This window comes from Meles meles, chromosome 5 (genome assembly GCF_922984935.1).
Source record: "Meles meles chromosome 5, mMelMel3.1 paternal haplotype, whole genome shotgun sequence".
Taxonomy (NCBI): domain Eukaryota; kingdom Metazoa; phylum Chordata; class Mammalia; order Carnivora; family Mustelidae; genus Meles; species Meles meles.
Genome location: NC_060070.1, coordinates 151,541,398 through 151,564,472, shown reverse-complemented (window position 1 = coordinate 151,564,472; position 23,075 = coordinate 151,541,398). Strand labels below are relative to the sequence as shown.

Sequence of the window (23,075 nt, the reverse complement as noted above, 5' to 3'; positions counted from 1 at the left end):
GGTAACTTAGTCTGGGAGGTTAGACGACGGGTCCGAGTGCGGCCGTGCTCCGTGTCTGCTCCGTGTCCTCACCGCCTCGACGCTGCCGGGTGACAGTGCGCAGAGAAGACCCCTTAACTCGTGGGCTCTCTTCCCGCTGCTCCGCCTCAGAGCAGCGGTGGGTTCTGCTGTCCCCGCAGACACCTCTGTGCCTCTTGGGTGATTTTCTTGGGGCAGGTTGCCCAACTTCCATTCGATTTTCCAGGAATGCGGTGCTAAATGTGTTAAAAGATTCACTGCCAACGAGAAAATTATTTGGGGGAAAGGATGGGAAAAAAACTATTTCAACTGCTTTTTAAAAGATTTTTGACTTGTTTCACGGAATGAATAAAACGCACATAAATGAACATGGGTAGGGCTGGATTCTGATCAGAATGAATCATGAATGCCTGGGGAGCGAAGGTCATGTTAAAGGTGGGTCTGGCAGAGGAAGTTTTCCAGAGGAGGCCAGGAGAGGGGTGTCCCACGCTGAGGAAGGGGCCTGAGCAAAGGCAGGAGATCTCGCAGGATCTAGACAAACGTGAAGAATCACTGTGGCGAGTGCTGAAGCATTTGAGTGACTGAGTAGGAGCATCCGTAAATCTGAGAAGGAAGGTGGCCGTGAAGATTTTTTTCCCTGAAGCCCAAGCAGATGAATCATGGGGTGAACAACAGGGAACATGGGTGAAATCCTGCAGGAACGGATCAAAGAACCATTCTCTCTTCTTACTTGAGAAAAAATCCTTCTATTTTAGTGCTTGCGATTGACCTGCTTAGAGCTTCAGGCTCAGCTTCACCCACTCGTCCAATTACTGATTCTGTTGTTGTTGTTGTTTAAGATTTTATCCATTTATTTGGGACAGAAGAGCAAAAGCAGGGAAGAGGGTCAGAGGGAGAGGGAGAAGCAGACTTCCCACTGAGTGGGTCCCCCATGCGGACTCCATCCCTGGACTCTGAGATCATGACCAGAGCTGAAGGCAGCCTTCAGCTTAAGCGACTGAGCCAAAAGGTGCCCCCAATTCCTGATTTTTGTGTCAAGAAGAACCTATTTTCTGTCTTTCCAACAAAACCTTTTCCCTCATGGCGTACTCTTGCCCTTCCTCATTTGAACCTGGATAGTTTTTGGGTTTTTTTTTTTTTTGTTTTTTTTTTTATCCATACCTTGGTTCTCAGCTCAAAGCTTATTTTTTTAATTAACATTTTTTGGATCAAAGTTAACCACACATGTTTTAAAATTTTAAGTACTTCAAAAATATGTGTACATGAAGAAGTGGTCTTCTTCCTCTTATTCTCCCTTAAGGGAGGCAAAGATTTTTGCTTTTTGGCTTTTTGTTTGTGTTGTTTTGTTTTTACCAGCATCCTATCTCCAAATCTTGTGCTATGGCAGAGAGGGCTAGTTGTCCATCAGTATTTGTTCCTTTCTTCCAAGAAATGGACATTTAGTAGGGCTCACAGCTACCCATGAGAAGAATATAATGCACAACTTTCCTTAATAGCTAAGCGTGGCCACAATGACCAGTTTCTACACTAGTGCATTCGAGAGTAATGGTTTGTGAAGCTTGCAGGTTATGCCCCGAAGAGGAAAGAAATATGATCCACTTCTCTCTTCCGACTCTTGCTGCTTGCTGGAAGAAACAACACCATAAGAATGAAGGAGCCATGACATACAAAGCAACACCATAGGAAAGAGGGAGCCGTGAGGCAGAATACTGGAACCAACACCATGGGGCCAAAGCACCCCCCTGGGATTGAATATACCTTCAGACAATTATGTGAGAGTTGAGTAACATCTGCTTCCTTGGGGTCTTTGTTACAAAGACAAAATTATATTCTAATACACATGCTTTTATTTCTACTTATTGATTTTCCCAAGTTTAGTATTTTCTATTGATTATCCATTACACAAAAAGGAGTCACCTTTCCTGAACATTAGGATTGTTTTTTCCAAGTTGCCACAAATAACCATGTAAGTTTTGCCATAAAAAAAGGGAAAGAAATTAATGATTTCTGGAGTTGCTATACAGTTTTCATCATGATGTCTTCACCAGATCCTGTACATTTTCTTCCCCTGCCTCTGGTGGTAGATATCCCGTATCTTAAATCTTTTTCTATCTTAATTTGCCTCCTCCTTCTGGTAGGTACATTGTAGAGTAGCTTTGTGAAAAAGAGTTCATTGGAAATAAGGGTTTTGAGTATTTGGGCACTGGAGAATATCTTTTATGTTTCTCTAACATTGACTAAATGTTGTTGGGTATGGAATGCTGGGTTGGGGAGTATTACTTAATTCATTTGAGAATTAAGTCATTCTAATTACTGATACTTCATTTGTAATTAGTTTTTCTCTCCTCCAGGATAATTTCTCTATCCCCAGTGTTCCTAAATGTCTGAAAGGTAAGCCATCATATGTTTCTATTTTCATTCATTGTTCTGAGAGCTCTATTATTTCATTAAATTTGGAAAATCATATATTTCAGTTTGGAAAATTAACTTACTTTTTTGTTGTTGATTTTCTCATATATGCGTTCTCTATTTTTGATCCTTTTTCCCTGAAATTTCTTTTAGCTCGGATTTTAAGCCTCCAAGATGTTTCCTCTTCTTTTTTCTTTCTTTCTTCCCTGCCCCACTTTTTTCCTCTTACTATTTTTAATAGACTTATTTTTAAAGCCAGTTCTAGATTTACAGAAAAATGTATAGAAAGTACAGAGTTCCCACATACCCTCTCCCTTCTCTTACAGTTTCTCCTATTATTTACATCTTACATTATTGTGTTACATTTGTTACAACTGATGAACCAATGAAACTAAAACCCATAATTTGCATTAAGCCTCACACTTTGTTTTGCAGATTCTATGGGTTTTGACAAAGATATAATGGCATGTGTCCATCATTACTGTATGATATAGAATAATTTCACTGGCCTGTGCTCCATCTCTTTATTCCTATATCCCTCCCTACCCTTTTCAGAGTAGTTTTGTTTTTCACTTAACAATATGCTTTTAAGGTTCTTTCATGCCTTTTTGTGGCCTGATAGCTTATTTCTTTTTCTTTTTTCTTTTATTTTTTTTAATTTCTTTTTCTTACTAAATAATATTCCATCGAATGGATGTACCAGTTTGATTATCCATTCACTTATTTTTTTAAGATTTTATTTATTTATTTTAGAGAGATAGATTTTAGAGAAATAGAGAGATAGAGAGAGATAGGGGGAGGGATGTAGGTAGATGGAGAGCGATTCTCATCCAGACTCTACACTGTGCTCAGATCCTGACTCAGGGCTCAATCCCAGGACTCTGAGATCATGCCCCGAGCCCAAACCAAGAGTTGGACGCTTAACCAGTTGAGCCACCCAGGGGTCCACCCCATCCAATCATTTATTGAAGGACATTTTGACTGGTTCCAAGTTTTCACAATTATGAATAAGCTGCTATAAGCATTTGTGTGCAGGTTTTTGTGTAGTCATAAGTTTCAACTCACTTGGGTATGTACTAGGCAGCATGACTGCTGGAGTTTCCCTTTATATTTTTACTCCATATTCTGGAAGATGTCCTTCACATTTATTCCAGCTATTCCATTAAGTTTTTCATTTCTACTCTCACAATTTTAGTGTTAAGAGGCTTTTTTGTAATTGCTTTGTTTTGTACAGCATTCTTTCTCTCTGTAATAACTTTCCTGAGAAGATTTCTTCTCTCTGCATAATATTTTCCTCTATTTTTTTAGTTCACTTTAATCTCTTTCATATTAGACACTTACTATAGATGTCTAGTGACCTTTGGTTGCTGGTAATACTTATAATTAAGCCCTAAAAATAACTGGAAACTGAGATTATGAGTCCAATTTATTGAATGTGGACTTGCCGGTGCCATTTACTATAAAACCGTATCTTTAGCTTCTCCTTCTTGGGATAATAAAATGTCTTGAAGAAGGATTATTCAGTTTCTGGCTTAGATGGCATAAAATTGACTTCCTGCCTCCTAAGAAAATTCTTGAAGGACAAAGTTTGAAGGAAGTTCCTTTTGAATTTCAAGCTTAATGAGTGACACCATCCACTTTGTTAGAAAATTGTATTTCCAAATGAATTATAAATTCATAATTCATGTATAAAGAGACAATATATTATACACCGCTTCTGATTAAGGACCTGCATCTTCAGTGCTAATTAGGTCTCCAAAATTGACCAAAACAAGGAAAGGTAGAAAAGATCACACACTTTCAGAATACTAAGATGAGCTGGGCCAGTTGAGCTTTGAAAGAAATTGCAGTGGGATGTGTGTGTGTGTGTGTGTGTGTGTGTGTGTGTGTGTCCACTCTCAGCGTTGGTCACAAAACTGCAGTTATTCTAAGGAAGTATCTTAATTTAGCTGGCATGAACAGAGTAACTGGATTAATACCTTCCTCTCCATCTTTTTTTTTTTCCTTTTAAGTTGTATTCGTGACTTTACCTGAGCATTTTCAACAATTCCTAAGTGAGGGCTTCTTCTCGGGGAGAGGGGACAGCACTGGGGAGTCTCGGGCATGGGGTAAGGAGTCCCCTCTGGTTTTAATCTCGGGTGTGCAAACCCTGGCCGGCAATACTCCCAGGTTCTCCCGGCGTTTATGGAAGTCTGTCCTTCCTTCCTAGGACGCATGAAAATGGTAACTATTTAGTTACTAAATTCCGGAGAAAAGAAAGCTTTTTTATTCCTCGCCCACCCCCACGTCCCTAGCACGGGGCACAGGCTGACACGCAGCAGCCGCTGAACATTCATTCGCCGACGGAGCAAATGAACGAGCGCCCACCCGGGAGGCGCAGGGAAAGGAAGGGACAAAGGGAGGGAGAGAGAGGCAGGAACAAAGGTACGGAGAGAGAAAGAGAGGGAAGTGGGGAGAGAGCGCGCGCGCGAGAAAGAGGCGAGCTCTCCCAGCCTCGGACCGCGAGCAGGCACGGTGGCTGGAGCGGCGGCGGCGCTAGCCGGAGAACGCTCCCCGCGGCGCCAGTTGGGCGCGGAAAACCCACTTCCGGCCCGGTCCCCGGAGGGAGGATCCGGCCTGGCGCCTACCCTCGCGCCTCCCCCGCGTCAGGTGTGCGCACGCGCGTGCGCGCTCGCCGGCCACGCCCCCGCCCTTCCTCCCTGCGGCCGAGAAGGGATGCGCGGGGCTCTGGGGCAGGTGTCTAGCCGTACGGGGGACGCCGGCGTGCGTGCGTGCGGTGCTCTTCCGAGGGCGGAGCCTTTGTGCATATGGTGAAAGCCCAGTGTTTTTGGCAAGAATATTTGGGAAAATACTTTTTTAAATTTCTTCCTCGATTCTGTAAATCCAGTTGGTTGAAAAGGGAGCGGGCTCGTCCGGGATTTGAACCCGGGACCTCTCGCACCCGAAGCGAGAATCATACCCCTAGACCAACGAGCCGCCTACGTGTAAGGTCTTTCCATCTTTTAGTATAAGAAGAAATAGAATCAAATTCTCCGTTTTACTTTGCTTAAAATTGTTTCCTGAGAAGGTGTAATTCCCCACCAATCGCTTGCATAAATGAAACAGCTGGAACAGTTTGTGTGCAGGGTTTGTTGATTGCTTAAAACTCCGTGATATCACTTGGTTGTAAGAAAGACTGGTCACCTGAAGGAAATTTGGGACATTTTCTTTTTCCTTTGTTCTACTTTGCAAAACTACTCTACGTAACTGATCTCGTTTTCATTTAGCTTTTAATGAAATTCAGTTAGAAAAATTCATGTTTTGGAGTTTTCCTCTTCTCACTATTTTTTGAAAGCTGGATATTACTATTACTGAGGGGATGGGGAGACCATATGCTCTAACAAGGAGTCTTTGCAGCTACCAGAATCTCTGCAAATTTTGAGAATACTCCGAATCTCTTTAAATTCTGCTGATTCGATTACATAACATCAATTTTTTCAGGGGCACAAGAAGTTTGTATTAGGTGAGTTTATTAGCTTACCAAAACTTAGGGTTAAATTCAAAGTTTTTACCAGGGGTCATTAGTTGATATCTGTAAACCCCATTTTAAATCCACATAAATATGTACGCACCGAACTAATACACATTTCAGATTTGCTGTGCTGAATTTGATACCTTTAAATTTTAAGGCAGTTTGCCCCATTACATTCATTCTTTCAATTATTCTATAGTTATTTATAGAATGCCTGTTTTTTTATTTTTTTACCCCAAATGAAATTCTTTTACAAAGATGAATAAAAATAATGATTTTCTTGAATATGTGAGAAGAGAAATCAGTCCTTTGTGAAAGAGAGAGTGCACTTAAACTAGCACTCACTTTACATTTTGGGTAAATGGGTTTGGGTTAAAATTTACAATTTAGGTTAAAATGATTATGGTTACTAGACATTCCTCTTTCGATATCCTACTCACTTAATGTTGCAATGGTGTGATTCCCATTACCATCCAACTGCTTGCTTTGTACCTTGACAGTTTAAAAAATCTTGACTGATTTCTCTAAAACATCTACCTTTGGGTAGTAATAATTTCTCACTGCCCTCAAACTCAAACCGTGATTTAGACTCAATATATCACTTTCAAGAAAACATGTTCTCCTCTTAAAGAAATAACATCTTATATTCATTTACAGCTGGGTCCCCTGATATAGGACTATAATAAGACTTTAAATCAAAGTTCACACACTTCATTGTGGAAAAGAATTGTTCAAACTGAACCCCCAAATTTCCCAAAGAATCAATTCCTTGATACTCACCAGAGTACTTCCCTTCATCTTGAAATCAACTGAATAGATTAGTTCACTAATTTTTGAACTCAGTGCAATGGTCTTGGGGTCACACCCTCCACAGAGTGACCTACATTCTAGACTTCAAACTTCTGTTCTTTCTTCATTTCCATAGTGTAATATACTTTCCCTTTCTCAATCCAATTTCCCTAAGAATAATAAATTACATCAGTGAGAACTCAGACTCCAAACAAAGGTCATTATTTAAACATTACTAAAAGTAGCACCATTTTACACAGTAGATGACCCGCATGTAATTTATATTCCAGTCATTTTACTGACTTTTATTTTACTGACATTCTACTGCCCTTGTCTAGGCCATGTAGGTCATATGTAGTAAGATGCTTAGTTATGTTGACAAACATGATTATATATTCATACTTAAGCTCAAGTTCATTGGTAAACAGAAGGCACACCATGAAGCTATAGTTACAGAAGACAAGTTAGGACAATGGGTATGTAAAATATCCTAACAAATAAGAACAAGACTTATTCACCAAGTTTCTTTTTTTTTTTTTTAATATTTTTTTTATTTATTTGACAGAGAGAAATCACAGCTAGGCAGAGAGACAGGAGGAAGCAGGCTCCCCGTGGAGCAGAGAGCCCGATGTGGGGCTCGATCCCAGGACCCTGGGATCATGACCTGAGCCGAAGGGAGAGGCTTTAGCCCACTGAGCCACCCAGGCGCCCCCAAGTTTCTATTTAATAATTATTCAGTGTCAGATTTATGTAAGGCCCTAGGATACCAAAGGCAAATAAGAGTTTCAGTCCTTATAGAGATTCACTCTAACTGGCTCTCTGGGTGGTTACAACTGTCGCTTTTCTAGATGTTCTCAGCTGAGAGTTTTTTCATGTTCTCTCATATCTCTCACCAACAAGCTTCCTTATATGTCTTTAACTCTTCCTTTCAGACTACTTATGGTGGTAAGGTTTGGATTCAGCTGCTATGGACTTTCCTCAGGGATAGCTCTCACATGTTGTAATGGTAGGCCGATAGAATCTTTACACCTGTCACTTAATACCATTGTCTTTGGAACTATTACTGAATCACTAGGTTTATTACCATTTCATAAGTGGGAAAAAGAAGCAATTGTGGCACCAAGTAAATAAGAGTTAGAGAGAACTTTTCTCTCTTCACACTTTCAGAATCAAAAAGAGAAGCCACAATCTTCTTGCCTATTTAATCAATGTAACTATATTTAAATGACAACTAATATACATTTGGGGGCCTTCTGATGACTTGTTAACTTTGGCTCAGGTTACTAAATTTTTCATCCTTCCCATCTGTTACGTGAGAACCACTGCCACCTGAATTCTATCTGTAGACTAATCTGTGACTTGCTTAACACCATAAAGTTCAGAACTCTAGTTCTCATCCGTATTTTTACCTAACGTATATATATGGACTCTATTGCAAATTGCATAATCTACTCTGTGGTCTGACAAGTGATTTGAGTGACATTCATATTAATTTCCTGTAGTTGACTTTCACAGAGGTAATTGCCTGACATTTTCTTTGACAAGTCCCACAGAATTTGCTTTCTCATAAGTGAGACAGAGTGGAGACTGCGCTCAGGTCCCCTGATCCCCAACCACAAAATCCAGCATTTCTTGGCTGCTCCATCAAGAGAAAAAGCTAAGAGTCCACACCCTTGAGTAGCCTGTGTTGCAGGAATGCGGAGGGAGGACGCTGACTGAAAGAGGGTTCTTGATTGTGAAGAGTGGTAGAGATGAGACCAAACCAGTCTGCCCCAAGACCGAGGACAGCGCTGACTTTTCACCCAAGTTCTCGCTCATTATAATACTAAGAAGTCACCGGAAAGGTGGAGATGTCACATGCTAATTAGACATATGACACAAGAAGAAGCTCAAAGACATTTAAGCACGTGGGAGCCAAGCGGTCCCCTCCTCTATATTCCCACAAGCCCTCTTTAAAGCGCTTCCTGAGCCCCCAGAGCCAGCCTGATGACTCCTCTGTGCTGCCTCCCTCCCGCTCCAACAGAAGCCCCAACAAAACCTTGCCTTCTGCCACCTGTCAATGTCTATTGTTCAGGGAGCCCCAGAGCCCAGTTAGGCGACAGAAGTCAGCATTTTTGCCAAGGTATTTATTTCAATATGCGGATTGTACCTAACACTGGATTGTACCCCAAGTCCGGGTCATTGCTACTGTATCTGGTTTGTGATTTTGAAATCTCTATATTCTCCTATAACTAAGCACGGAGTCCTTCAAAGATTTGACACATCAGTGCAAGCTGCTGACTCCAAATTCTTTACAGACCAGTGCCCCTGCTTGCTGAGTTTCTCACAAGATTTCTCTGAAAAGGGCAATGCTGGCAAGTGAATGCTTTGCGTGTCTCTCTTGTGTATGTCCTTAGCTTTAGAAGGTTTGGACTTTTCAGAAGGATTGAGAAGGAGGAATTTGAAATGGCAACTCCTTTGAAAGATGGTTCATCAACCCAATTAATTTTCTTTTTTTTTTTTAAAGATTTTATTTATTTATTTGACAGAGAGAGATCACAAGTAGGCAGAGAGGCAGGCAGAGAGAGAGGAGGAAGCCGGCTCCCTGCTGAGCAGAGAGCCCGATGCGGGACTCCAGGACTCGATCCTAAGACCCTGAGATCATGACCTGAGCCAAAGGCAGAGGCTTAGCCCACTGAGCCACCCAGGCGCCCCAACCCAATTAATTTCCTTATAAAGTTTTTTTTTTTTTTATCAATGTTTTTCGAAAATTTTTCTTCAGTCACGGAGAAGACCCAGGAGACAGCTGATACTTCTGCCAACTCTAACTTCTTTGTCTTCATTAGTTTTCCTCTCTTTTGTCTTGCCAGGGTGCCATCTGCTTTGATCATCTCACACTTTATTTCTATTTGCCTGATCCAGTTCTCCCCAAAGATCACTGACAGGCCAGTTTGGGAGAGAGCAGCAGGGCACCGAGTCACCCCATGGCCTGCTGCGCCCATGGAACTTCTCGGAGCCAGAACAGTGCACCAACCTCATTTTCTCCTGAGGACACAAGTCATGATTGTCCTTTGGCTTGTATTTCTTTCTAGAGTGAACTGAAGTATACCTGTGACCCTTGGCCTTCTGGAATTATCAGAGCCTTGGAGGAAGAGGGTGTAGGTTGCGGAATTCTTGGCTCTTCTGGATAGCCCCGAGGTCAGACACTGCCCATGGCCCAGATTCCAAGATTACACCCAGGCAAGGAGGGAGGCCACCTCCAGATCCAGGGCCATCAGCGGCCAGAGGCCCAAGGACAGGAGCGCTGCTTCTTTAAATGTTTTCTCTCTACTTACTTGCTTTTTAGTCTTCTGGTACTCATTCGTTGTTGGGTTTTGGAAAGTTATGTTAGTTTCTACCTCTTGATACCTTTGTGATTCCTGCTAAGATTGTTCTTTGACTTAATGTTCTAGTTGACTCATTTGGTCTTCAGGTGTAGCACCCATGGTCTTATCTGATTGTCTGTTGAGTTTTCAAAAAAATCATTCATTGCTTATGCAGATGTAGTGTCTCTGACTATTTATTCCAGCATCACGTTTCTGTCTCCTTCCTTTATGACTTTGTGAATTTGTATTAGGTTTATTTTAAATCCATATTTGAATCTCATCCGTAAGTTCTTTCACCTCTAGCATAGATTTCCTCATTACTGTCATTTTAAGATAGAACTTACACCCTGCACTTGTCTCCTGCCCAACCTCTGGGCCCATGCTCTCCCTTTGTTGAGAACATGTGTTTCTGGTAATAGGAGCAAAACCCCCTTCCTGATTGTGCAGATCCCAGTGATACAAGGTGAGAATGGCCATACCACAGGGCAGACCCTTCCGACTTACCAAGTGGGCCACACTACATCTCATTTGCCCCCTCTCCACAAGGAAGCTGTCCACCTCTGCCAAGAAATTTTCCTGCACCATCTGCTACAGCGCTGTGGTTTTTCTGCAGTATGTCCCTATTTTTCCTGGGATGTATGTGAGGAGAAGTTGGCTGGGTTGAGAGCAGGGAGACACTCCTCAGACGTTACTTTGTCTGCCTTTTAAACACAGGGTTCGAGTCCTAGCCCGAGTGATAGCAGGTACCTAAATTACAACTCTGAAATTGTTTCTACCACTGAGCATTCTATGAATTCTTTGGGATAGGTAGTGACTACAATAGCATAAAGCTCCAAGGAAGTGGTTTTCTTTCTACCCCTCTTCTCACTCTGTATTTCTTGATTTTTATTTTGTTTATTCTTTTTTTTTTAAAGATTTATTTATTTGACAGATAGAGATTACAAGCAGGCAGAGAGGCAGGCAGAGAGAGAGGAGGAAGCAGGCTCCCAGCTAAGCAGAGAGCCCGATGCGGGGCTCGATCCCAGCACCCCGGGATCATGACCCGAGCTGAAGGCAGAGGCCTTAACCTGCTGAGCCACCCAGGCGCCCCTATTTTGTTTATTCTTCAAGAAATACACCCACTCTCCTCTTGTCTCCATCCTGGCTGTGTTACCACATAGCCTCCAAAAGTGATTGATAAAGGTGAGAGGTAACAAGGGAAAACTCCAAACCTCCCAAATGCATATCTTCAGGAGTATCTTTAGGATTTAAATACTTTGCAATAATGAATCGAGTCTTCTCACTAATGAACCTGGTATCACAAAACTGTGTCCTTTCTCTCAGTTACAAGTCCCAGCCTCTTTCTTCACACTGATTTCAGCTGTTCAAAGTTTCATGTACACTTTTCTCTCTGGCACACAGTTTTATCTTAACCGTCCCCGGGATGGGACGGAATCAAGGGGCAGGACTAGTCACAGCTAATACTGTTTTCAGTTCAATGGTGTGGTCGTGTGCAGAACTGACACGTGTTTCAGGGAAACCGCAGTGTGTCTGGAAACAAACAAGAGTTTGGTGTTAGTTTGAGACTTCCAGAACTTCCTGAGTGTAATCTGAAACTGGCCCCTCTGAGGAGAGCAGGGAGAGACTGAAGAAAGAGGCAGCGGCAGCCCTCTCTAGGTTGGTAGGTGGCACTTTTAATTAGCAAAAGAATTTACATACTAGGCTTGTCTTTGGTGGCCGAAGACAAGTCGACCCCTGCGCTTGCCTGCCAACTCTTAGAAGTTCATACAGAGGAGGTCCTAACTGGGTTCGGTCACATACAATGTCTCGAGGGTGTCGAAACACCATCTCACTATCTCAAAGCTGTGTCCTCGGGGTGGCTTCTAGAAGCAGGGACGGCTTACAGAACCCATATTCCAAAGACAGGGGAGGGAGTGAAGAGCTCCTGTTGGCAGGGTCCAGCTCACGAGTCAGCCAGTGACCACATCCTCTCAATGACCTGCCCAACATTTGGGAAGAATCCATTTCATCGGATTCATAAAGTTTCAACCTTTATCTCATTGTCAGAATCAGGGTCCAGAGTTCTAATCTGTCAATCATGGAATGGTCTTTATTCATTTGTGTGAAATTAGTAAGTGATTACAGGTACTGGGCAGTGATCCATGTGTTCTGGCACATTTCTCCCGATATCCTTTGTAAAGGTCATGATGTCACTACTCCAGCCCCAGTTTTCAGGTGAGGAATTTCTGAGACCTAGTGTATTTTACTGACCACTCGGTTGTATGTTACCACTCAGGGTTTTGTAATAGCCTGTTATAGGAGCCTGAAGAATAAGTAACATTAAGGAGCCAGAATTTTATTATTTTGATGAAAACACATTTACATGACACATAGCGTCTTCCTTCAGCAGCGATCGTCTTTAGGCATATGAATGCTCAGAAAGAATTTCCATAGTCCAGATGATTCACGTTTTATTTTCATTGAGGTAAAACATACATGAGGAGAACCATATATAGCTTACACATACAGCTCAAGGAATCTCTGCAAACTGTACATATCTATAATACCACCCTCCTGAGGAAAGACAAAAACCTGAGCAGTAGTAAGCCAGGAGTATCTCCCGTTGCTCCGTTCCCCTCACCATCCCAGAGTCTTGACTGTCCTGACTGAAGAGATTCGTTTTTCTGTCTGCGGCTGGCTTCTTTCAGGGGGAAAATAGACAACCAGCCCTACTTCCTATCTCTTATGCTTCCAACACTGCCACCAAAATATATTTTGAGATTTAGATTACTTGATTTGAAAACAATAAACTAGAGAAAGAGGAACTATAATAAGGGATACAGCCAGAATTCTGTGATGACCCCTGTGGTTCCTTTTTCTCTGGTGTGCAGACCTCATATAATCTTCTCTCCTTGAGGGGAAGGAAAAATTCTTCCTCTACTTTTCAAGGTCTTCCATCTGGTTTAAGAGTTAAATTGATGTGAGACAGATTAACAGGAGAAAAAAAACCCACAAAGTTCTATTACATTTGCCTGGAGGACCAATAATGAAATGGAGAACTTAAGAAATGACCAAGACAGGTGGTTTTTATACTTTTTAGACAAAGAAACAATACATTTTTGAGGAATTGACAGGAGAAAGAAAACAAATGTTTGGGAGCTTTACTGAGTAAGGAATTCTAAGTGGAATTTGGACTGAGATAGCAGATTAGTGAAAAACATAACTGGGTTGTAAATACAACCTTATCCGCTCTTAAATTTTCCATCTCTGGTACAAAAATGTCTTTTTACTTCTTAGTACAGAGTAAGTATCTTTCATATGAAAGATGTATTGCCTTCTTTCAGGGAGACTGCAGAGGGTCTGTTTCCCTAATAGCTTCAATTCAGTATGTCAGTATGTGACTGTGGTACATCTTGGACAATCTGCCTATGGCCCCTACACTACCCTGGTTGGATTACATTACATGACAAAGTGGAAGGGATATTTCAGATGTAATTAAAGCTCCTAAGTTAATAATAATAAAAAAAGAGAGATTAGGCCTTGCAGTTGCTGCCTGCTGGAGCCACCTGGGTGGCCCAGCCACGGTCAACTCCACTGTGTTCTTCAGTGTCACCCTGGGCAGCAAGCCCTTGGACCAACTGTCCTTCATTGTGTTTGCAGACAAAATTCCAAAGACAGCGAAAACTTTCGTGCTCTGAGCCATGGAGAGAAAGGATTTGGTTATAAAGTTTCCTGCTTTCACAGGATTATTTTGGGATGTATGTGCCTGGGTGGTGACTTCACCTGCCACAGTGCTGCTGGCTGTAACGCCATCTGTGGGGAGAAGTTTAATGATGAGAATCTCATCCTGAAGCTGGTGGGTCCTAACATCTCATCCATGACAGACTTGGACCCAACATGAACGGTTCCCAGGTTTCCATCTGCATGGCCAAGACTGAGTGCGATGCCAAGCATGTGGTCTTGAGCAAGATGGAAGAGGGCAGGAATATTGTGGACGTCATGGAGTGCTTTGGGTCCCAGAAGGGGCACAAGCAGCAAGAAGACTGTGACTGCTCACTGTGGACAAACCTAATAAATTTGACTTGTGTTTTATCTTAACCACCAGATTATTCCTTCTATAGCTCAGGAGAGCAACTCTTCACCCATCTGCTCGAAACATCTTACAATCTTTGTGCTCTCGCTGCAATTCTATGGGTTCCATACTTTCCTTACTCCCCTGCAAGTCTAGCTGGATTCCAGAGTTATGTTTATGATTGTGAGAAAAAACCTAAACAAAACAGTGACAAAGAGGGTGACTGGTGATCCTGGATGGGTCTGACCTAATCAGGTGAGCACCCTGAACAAGGGTCCAAAAGAGACATCTTTAGAGGGAGAGGGGCTCTCCTGCTGGCTTTGAAGAAAATAAACAGCTATATTATGAACTGCTTCTGAAGAGGGTCATGTAGCAAGAATGGTGCCTTTAGCAACCAAGAGTCTGAGTTCTAAAACAACAAGGAACAGAAGTTTGCCCACAGTTGAGTGTGCCTAGAAGAGCCTCAGATGAAACTGCAGCCTTAGTGACACTGAATTTGGTCTGCTGAGACACTAAGTAGAAGATACACCTACACCACATTCCTAGTCTGCTGAAACTATGAGATAATAAATTTGTGTTATTAGTCATTAAATGTGTAGTAGTTTGTTATGTCTCCGTAGTTCACTCATCTACGAAACTATGTGAACATGGGGATTTCTTCACTGAAAGTCATTCAAGTAGACTGTCCCTTTTAGAGAAAGAATCATCACCATGCGCTGTGACACTCTTAGTATTTCTAGTATCAACAAGAAGTGGGGAAATGAACAGATTTCTTACGGTGGTTTGATCAATTTAGACAGTTGCCAAATATTAGTTTTTAAGCTATCATGGACCCTTAAATATTTGTTCTTGGCAATTGGCCAAAGCAGCCCATAGGTCTCATTTAAAATTTTGTCTCACTTGGTTAATCATCCAACTTTTGATCTCACCTCACGTCTTGATCTCAGGGTTGTGAGTTCAAGCCCTAGGTTGGACTCCATGCTCGGTGTGGCACATACTAAAGAGAAGGGGAAGGAGAAGAGAAAATTTCTCTCATTTTCCAAAATCCTTCTTGCCATTTCACCTCCTGTCCTATTTTCCTTTCTTCTGTTCATGCATGTGTTTTACTTGCATTTCCTTATGGTTGATACAATAAGAATTGTGGACAAGAATCAGCTTCCCCACTTGCTTGCTACACCTTGTTTGGTAATTGGACATTAATTCATTTACACGTTTATTCAATAATTATGAACTTTATTTATGCAAGGAAATAAGATGGGATAAAAATAAGTAAACAAGAAATAAGATCCCAGTTAGATCCTACCCTGTCCTTTTCAAATATCTGAGTCTCTCATTAGCTATCTAGTTTTCACTGGAAAACAAGGTTTTGTTTCCGTTTGTTGTCTTGAGAAAGCAGGACATTTGTGTATTAGAAGTTTTCGCAACTGAAGTTTACCCATTGTTATGCTGTCATTAACCATGCTTGTATCCCCCTTAATTCTTGTCAATTCATGACTACATTTATAGCCTTCATTAAATTTAGTATGACACGTTACAATTAGATAGGTGCAAACATGAAGGGGCAGATTTTCCATTAGGGACTGATGCTATAGATGATCCAAGTATGGTAAGCATAACTATGATAGTTCAAAATCCTGTATGGAGAGATCAAAATCCTGGAATAGATTTTAGAGCAGGAGAGGTTTTAGAGCAAAGCCGTGTGTATTTCAGAAAATATTCCATCTGTATTTCAGAAACAGTTAAGAGACAGGTTGTTTCAAGCTAGAGATGTGTGTATGGAAATGGACCTGAAGGATGTAGGACCAAGTTTAAAAGAATATTGAGTTAGGGGCACCTGGGTGGCTCAGTGGGTTAAAGCCTCGGCCTTCAGCTCAGGTCATGATCCCAGGGTCCTGGGATCGAGACCCAAATCAGGCTCTCTGCTCAACAGGGAGCCTGCTTCACCCTCTCTCTGCCTGCCTCTCTGCTACTTGTGATCGCTGTCTGTCAAATAAATAAATAAAATCTTAAAAAAAAAAAAGAATATTGAGTTAAAAATGTATTGAGACAGATCCACTCAGCAGAGATTGTGAATTCAGGATTTTCATTTAAGTGGCTGGGAATGGCTCAAGTATTTTGAGAGGCAGGATGACAGAAAGATGAACCCAAATGTGGTCTATACTAAATGAAGTGGAAATATTAAGAAATCCTTAGTATATGTAGAGGAAGTTATGAAAGCTTTGAGATTATTGGAATTCTAAAGTATTTATTATGTAGGATCCGTTCATCCAAACCAAAGGGTTCCACAACACATGCCTCTCACCATAGCTATGACAAAGAAACGCATGAGTGTAGCCCAGCATCCTAGAAGAGCTTTGTGGGAGTTCTTCCGACACATACAAAATTACATCGGGAGTTACTACCACTGAACTAGAATGCCTAAGTGCGGTCGGAATAACTTGAACCCAGAAAGACAGGTGCCAAGTGATGTCACTTAATCACCAGAAATAAGCGCAGCATGATTCCCCAATTGACGTTAATGAAACAGTCTGACCCACAGAGACCTTTGCATTGACTCATTGGTTATGGTTCTGTAGAACCGATGTATACAAGAGGTCTACTAAAGTCTTACTTGGTCTGGAAAAGGAGAAAATTCGAGGCCTTGTGAATATAAACTTGACTTACATAATATAAATCACTCAGACATCAAGGATAATCAGGGATCCTTAATCATTCCCAGACTTGAGCCAGTTCCGTGACCCAGAGCCCCTTGAATGATGGGAAACATAGATTCTCATGAAGAAACCGTAGCACAATGCCAAGAACATACACTGAGATCTTCCCCCCTCCCCAGGCACCCCCAGAGGGACCTACACTCATTCACTATGGTGACTGAGGAGTGGATAAAGGGATAGAATAAATCTTTGCAGAGATTCATGGTCATTGGCTGAAGTGACAATACTTCTTGGAGACCCGAAGTTCTCCCTGGATCACCAGCAGAGGAGGAACTTAATAGGGTCGGATGGTCAATAAAATCTCGTCTCCAGTCCATGGTTTCCTCTGAGAAATCCACTGTCATTTAAGAATTGTGGGAATAGGGGTGCCTGGGTGGCTCAGTGGGTTAAGCCTCTGCCTTTGGCTTAGACCCTTATGTCAGGCTCCTGGGGTTGAGCCCCGCACAGGGCTCTCTGCTCGGCAGGGAGCCTGCTTCCACCTCTCCCTCTGCCTGCCTCTCTGCCTACTTGTGATCTCTCTCTCTGTCAAATTAATAAATAAGATCTTTAAAAAAGAAAGAATTGTGGGAATATATTGTTTAACTGCCTGTTTTCAAAATATTTCATTTTCATTTTTACAAATTGGATCTGGATATAAACATTCTTGAGTCTATACTGCTTAGAATTCTCTTAGCTTTTTGAATCTAGAAGTTTGTATTTCACCAAATCTGAGACATTTTCAGTTATCATTACTTCAAAACTTACATAAGATTTCATAGGCCAAATCGATGCCGACTTTCCCTTCCTACTCTGCTTTCCTGGTAACAAAACTGTGAATGAGAGGCGAGCCAGAGCTGATGGGGCTCCCAGCCATGTCGGGGAGCGCTACACATCGGTATTCCCAGCCTCTGCTTCCTACCTCCCGCTCCTGTCCGTGGGGGACCATTTCACCATGTGTTTCTCAACTTGAAATTACTTTCTGCAGAAGAAATTACTTTCTGCAGAATTTACTTTCAATTTCAATTTCTCAACTCATCTAACTTTTCCGAGGGAAGCACAGCACAGCACTTATTCGAGAACCGAAATGCCAGGCTGTCCGTGATGGCAATGTTGCGTGTCAACTTGACTGATGGACGGATGACCAGATCGCTGGTAAAACTGAATTTGTCCATGAGGGTGTTTCTTCAAGAGATTAGCATGTGCTCAGTAGACGGAGTAGGGACGCGCTCTCGTCCACCCATCAGGGGCCTAATGGCACAAAAAGGCAAAGGAAGGGTGTGTTCTTTCTCTCCTCGTCAGCTAGCCAGTCCATCTTCTCCGGCCCTCTGACCTGGGAGCTCCTGCTTCTCGGGCCCTCAGACTTGGCTACTTAAATAAGGAACCCCTGGTTCTCGGGCCTTGGGACTCACAGTAGCTATCCCACCGGCTTCCTGGTGTCCAGCTTCCTGGTGTCCAGCTGCGCGCAGCAGAATGTGGGACGTGCCTGCCTCCACGAGGGAGGGAGCCCACTGCTATCGCTTCAGAGAGACACAGATGCACAGATACAGATGCTTCCTACGGGTCCGGTTTCTCTGGAGGACCCGACTGACCCACGATCCCAACCAAGTGTTGTCACCAGTCACACGTCTCCGTGTTCATCTGGATACCTGCTATTTTTACTGCTCAATAATCTCTTCTTCATAATTAACTTTAAAATGCTATTCTTACTTTCATTTCTGAGCTCTCCCATCCCTTCCTTTTGGGTCGATGACCAGTGACCAGTTCAGGGAGTGCTGATTGTGTCCTGTTCTCTATGACAGAAAAAGATGTCATCGGAAAGTTATGCGACTAAGATAAATAGCAGAGTCTGGCTTTAAGCACGCACAGTTGCATCAGGAAGCTAAGCTCCTGTATATATTACAATATAATGTAATAACCTAAATAAGTTATTTAAAACTGTGTTGACACAAAACCAACGGGAAGTTTAGTAGAGAAGTAAAAACTCAAATGTCTACAAGGGCAATCAAACAGATATGGTACAGGCATTCTTAAAAATGGGATGGGAACTGTGTAGATCAATTCAAAGATTTTGTATTATAAAAGAAGTGAAATCAGTAAAAGAGCATCCAGTATTTTTCAAAAGAGTTTGAGGACATATCTTATGGCCAGAATGATGAATTCTACCCAAATACGTATTTGGGTTCCAGATTAAGAAAATTTAAGAAAAAAATTTAAGAAAAAAAATTTAAGAAAAATACAGGCCAAATTTCCTACTCAAATAATTGTAGAAACCGAATTATTGTGTAGCTCTCTGACGGGACACCAGTATGAGGCTGGGATACTGGCAAAGTCAGGGCACTAACAAATGTGTCTCGAAACAAGCCACACGTTATTTTCAAAATTAATTTTTATTCATCTTTAAAAAACTATATTCAAAGATATTAATGACTCCGAAAATACAGAAAGATGCAAAAGGAACAGTGTCAGAGCGGGGAGGGATGACACTCTCCCAGATTACTTTTTGCAAATGGTCAAGTAAACTATTTGAAAGACATGCTTTACACTCAGGTAGTTGGGTGACGCCCATTCTGGATCCAACAACTACCAGCTGGGCCAACTCTGTGCGTCCCTCTCAGCCTGTTTTCTCCACAAAGAAATGAGAAGAGTGCTTCCTGCTAGGAAGACGATGGTAAAGGGAAAGTGGGCGGCCTCTGGGTCCTCACAGGCTGGCGATGCAAAAGTAGGGATTTGCCAACAGCCCCTGTCACTTTAATCCTCATGGCTACTAACGGGGCCCCACCCAGCTGGCCTGTGCTGGGGGGAGTTGGCTTACATGGATGCTGGTAATATTAGGGTCCGGAGGCTTAAGGACAGATGCAGGAGAAACCTTCCATTTACACACGTGCACTTGGGGGATTTGGAACACACTGGGGAAGACAAAGCTGGCTCATTGGCCAAACACAGGAATGCACCAAATGAGGGCTACAGATTTTATCACCGTGAGAGATGCTGACACAGGCGTAATGCAGGGGCCACGGAGGCTGAAGCAGACAGAGCTGCTCCTGGGAACTGGAAACGCTCTGACCCTTCTCGATTTCCGGATAAAGAATGTGGGCCCTTTCTCTGAGAGGTCACCCCAGAGCTCTCCCACGGGACCACATCCTGCACTCAGGACACAGTGCTCCCCCATGTCTGGAGGCACATTTGGGGCACTGGTCCCAATCATCTCTCTGTCCCGGGGACATACCTTTGCAAGATCAGGAGGCCACAGGCTCAGGCTCACAGACCCTCTCACGAACTGCCTTCCTTAGTCAAAGAGAGAAGCAAGTCCCTGCATCTGAGGGAAGTTCCTCTGGCACAGGGAGTGAGACTAGGATAGGTCAGATGTGCTCACCTGCTCCCTGTCAAGCAGCCCAGCCCTTTGTCCCTCCTTCTGGCAGGTGAACCCCACACCCCAAGCCATATTTGTACCCTCTGGATCTGACGAGCTCTTGGCTAATAGGCACTGAAAGCAAGACTTCACTTTGCAAAGTTGTCAGCCTGTCAGGGAGGAGAAAACCCTGGGCAGGATCTCAGTCCCTGAAGTACAGCTTTCCCTGTCCCTCCACAATTCCAGCAAGTGTTTGGCTCAGAAGTGTTGTCAGTCTTAATTAGGTTTAATTATATTCCCAGGAAGGATGTGCGGTGGGGAAATGAGCGATTAGCGAGGCTTCCAGATCCAACCTTTCCTGTTTTTCTGATCCTCCTCACTGTCCCTAAGTCCCAAGGCTGTGAATCCAAATGGGGACCTGCTCCCAAACACATGGAAGTCACTTTCCTTTCTTTCTCAAGGTTTTCTTTATGTGCAGGGATATAACAAAGGGGATGGCTGGAGATTGTTTTCTGAGCACATCACCAGCGTGGATCTGGAGAAGACAAGAATCACCACGATCCTCCTGTGCACGTGGGGTTTTGGTGGGGAAATGGTTTTCCTCCTACCCTCTGAGTTCCAAGCTGGGAACTCTGTGATTCAAGACAGACGGACAAGGGAAAACCAGGCAAGCATGTATTGTCCCTTATTCCTCATGTACACGTAGAAGATTCCCAGAGAAAACGGAGCCACTCTCTGAGGTGGCTTGGAACTTGGACTAAACACCATTGTACTGCAGCAAGGGTACTGGGGGCGTTGGCCTTTTAGGAGAAGGCAGATGATTTCTAAGAAAGATGGATGGGCCTTAGATGCATAATTGGGAGGTATGATAATTTGTGACCAAGTTTGCCTGAGTATGGTGTCCATTTCCTCTCTCCTCTCCTGTGACGAGAGCCAATCTTCCCTGGTTGATGAAACTCCCAGGGAGATAATTTATGACAATTGAGTTCCTTCAGAAGAATCTGTCCTTAAGCAGATTGGGGATGGGGGTTTGAGGACACCTCTCCTTGCTTTCGTATTTCCCAAGTGCCCACAGCTCAACAGCCTTAATATACCAAAGCGGCATATTTTGGGGTGACGTATTCCGCTGACTTCAGGGTTTAGAGATCTTTCCTGCAAGCCGTTGGTTTTTCTGTTTGTTTTTGTGTTTTTAAAAGATTTTATCTTTGATTTGAGAGGGAGCAGAAGCCTAGGTAGGGGCAGAGAGAGAGACAGAGGGAGAAGCAGGCTCCCTGCTGAGCAGGGAGCCCAGACAGGGATCATGACCCCAGCAGAAGGCAGAAGCCTAACAGACTCAGACACACTGGAAAACTGGAAGGACTCCTCTTTTGTTGTCACGGGTCAGAAGCTTTGCCACACAAAACGTCATTAACCCCAGCTTCTATTATCTAGACTAACTTTCTACCCCAAGAATGAACTTTCCCATCCCTGATGCAAAGGAATCGAGATAAAAATGAGCAAAGGGTTGAGCTTAGAGGTGAGATTAGAATCATTTTTCATGAAATCATAGCAGCAATGTGTGAGTCTGAAAAGGCAAGATTTCCCCTCGTGTTCTGGGGGAGGTATCCCTATCACTGTCAAAAATTCTTTACTTGAACAAAAATGAATCAGCCTCCTCAAACTTCTCCTAGACTCCTATGTGTGCTCTCTCGCAAGATCTAGTTTTAGCAAGAACCCTGCCAAGTCAGCCTGACCCAAATCCCCGCCTCCAATCTGCTCAGGTTCCTGGTCCCCTGTCACCTCCCAGGTGATATCCAAGCACCCTGGCCTGTCCTCAGTAAGAATCCTGATGGGTCAAGTAAAGACAGAATCCTAACCTGTGAGGTTTTCTGGTAGTAATTTTTAAATTCTGCTCTGACCCTCCTTGTTGCCACTTGGCTCTAAGTTTCCACTTGCCCCTGCTGTGTTCTGAATTGAGCCCAGTGTCCCCCTCCATCACTGTAGGATCCCATTGCAGCGTTTCCCTCTACCGTCCACAGTGGTCCTGAACAAAGTCTGCCTTACCACCTCGAACAAGTGTCACTGAATATTGTCTTCTTTAGCATTACCTACAGCTGTACTGACAACCTGCTAAAAATACTTGTATAACACATGAAAAAAAAAATCCCTTTGAGGCGAGTACTATTTTAATCTCCACTTTTGAATGAGGATCTGCACGCATAGACGATATGCCTGAGTTGCCCAATAAGACTTCTAAAGGTAAAAGAAAAAAATCAGTAAAGTTCCCTGGTGCAAAAGAGAGATATCTCACACTGCCTTTCCTTGGAGTGTTTTCTTTAAAGACAAACAAACAAACAAAAACTTATAGATTTTTCCTCAGCCCCTTTGAGATGCAGCTAATTTTTTTTATATAAATAAGGCTCTTACCGATTTTGCAACCCAAGAGTATTTTTTTCAAGGAGCTGTGTGTCACTTTCTGCTACATAATTCTGAAAGGAGATAGTGTCCCTGACCCCAAGTTTCTATGGGAGATTAGGAACCCCACTTCCAGGAGGACCTGACTCCTAATGGCAAATCTATGTCCCATCATCAAGATCAAGAAACTTCTTATCTCTTTGGATAAAGCTAATTCATTTACACAGTGTCACCCAAACCAGATGAATGTAGGATGCACTGTGTGTGACAAGTGGTGCTGTCAAGACTTCTGATTTGAGGACAAGTTACATGAGAACATGTATGTAATGTGTTGTATCTGCTTGGCTATACTAAAAAAATGAGCTTTTTTCTTTTCCTGTTCTTGCAATCTCTTTAGTAGTTTGGCTATGATGCACATCACATTAAGGTTGAATATTTTTAGATAATAAGCGTTTTCCTTCCCTTTTACTTTTATAGTTACATCTTGTGGGTAGGCAGGAGATTTTGTTTCTAATTC

General features: G+C 42.8%; 1 long non-coding RNA gene and 1 other non-coding gene across 2 annotated transcripts; one reads left to right on the top strand and one right to left on the bottom strand.

The window, feature by feature from the left end:
* The first annotated feature begins 32 nt into the window (after positions 1-32).
* LOC123942414 lies at positions 33-14,535 on the top strand. Its single transcript, XR_006818420.1, has 3 exons — positions 33-157; positions 2,370-2,409; positions 13,795-14,535. It is a non-coding gene; the product is annotated as an uncharacterized LOC123942414 (long non-coding RNA).
* TRNAP-CGG lies at positions 5,332-5,403 on the bottom strand. The gene has a single exon. It is a non-coding gene; the product is annotated as a tRNA-Pro (tRNA).
* Positions 14,536-23,075: the final 8,540 nt, after the last annotated feature.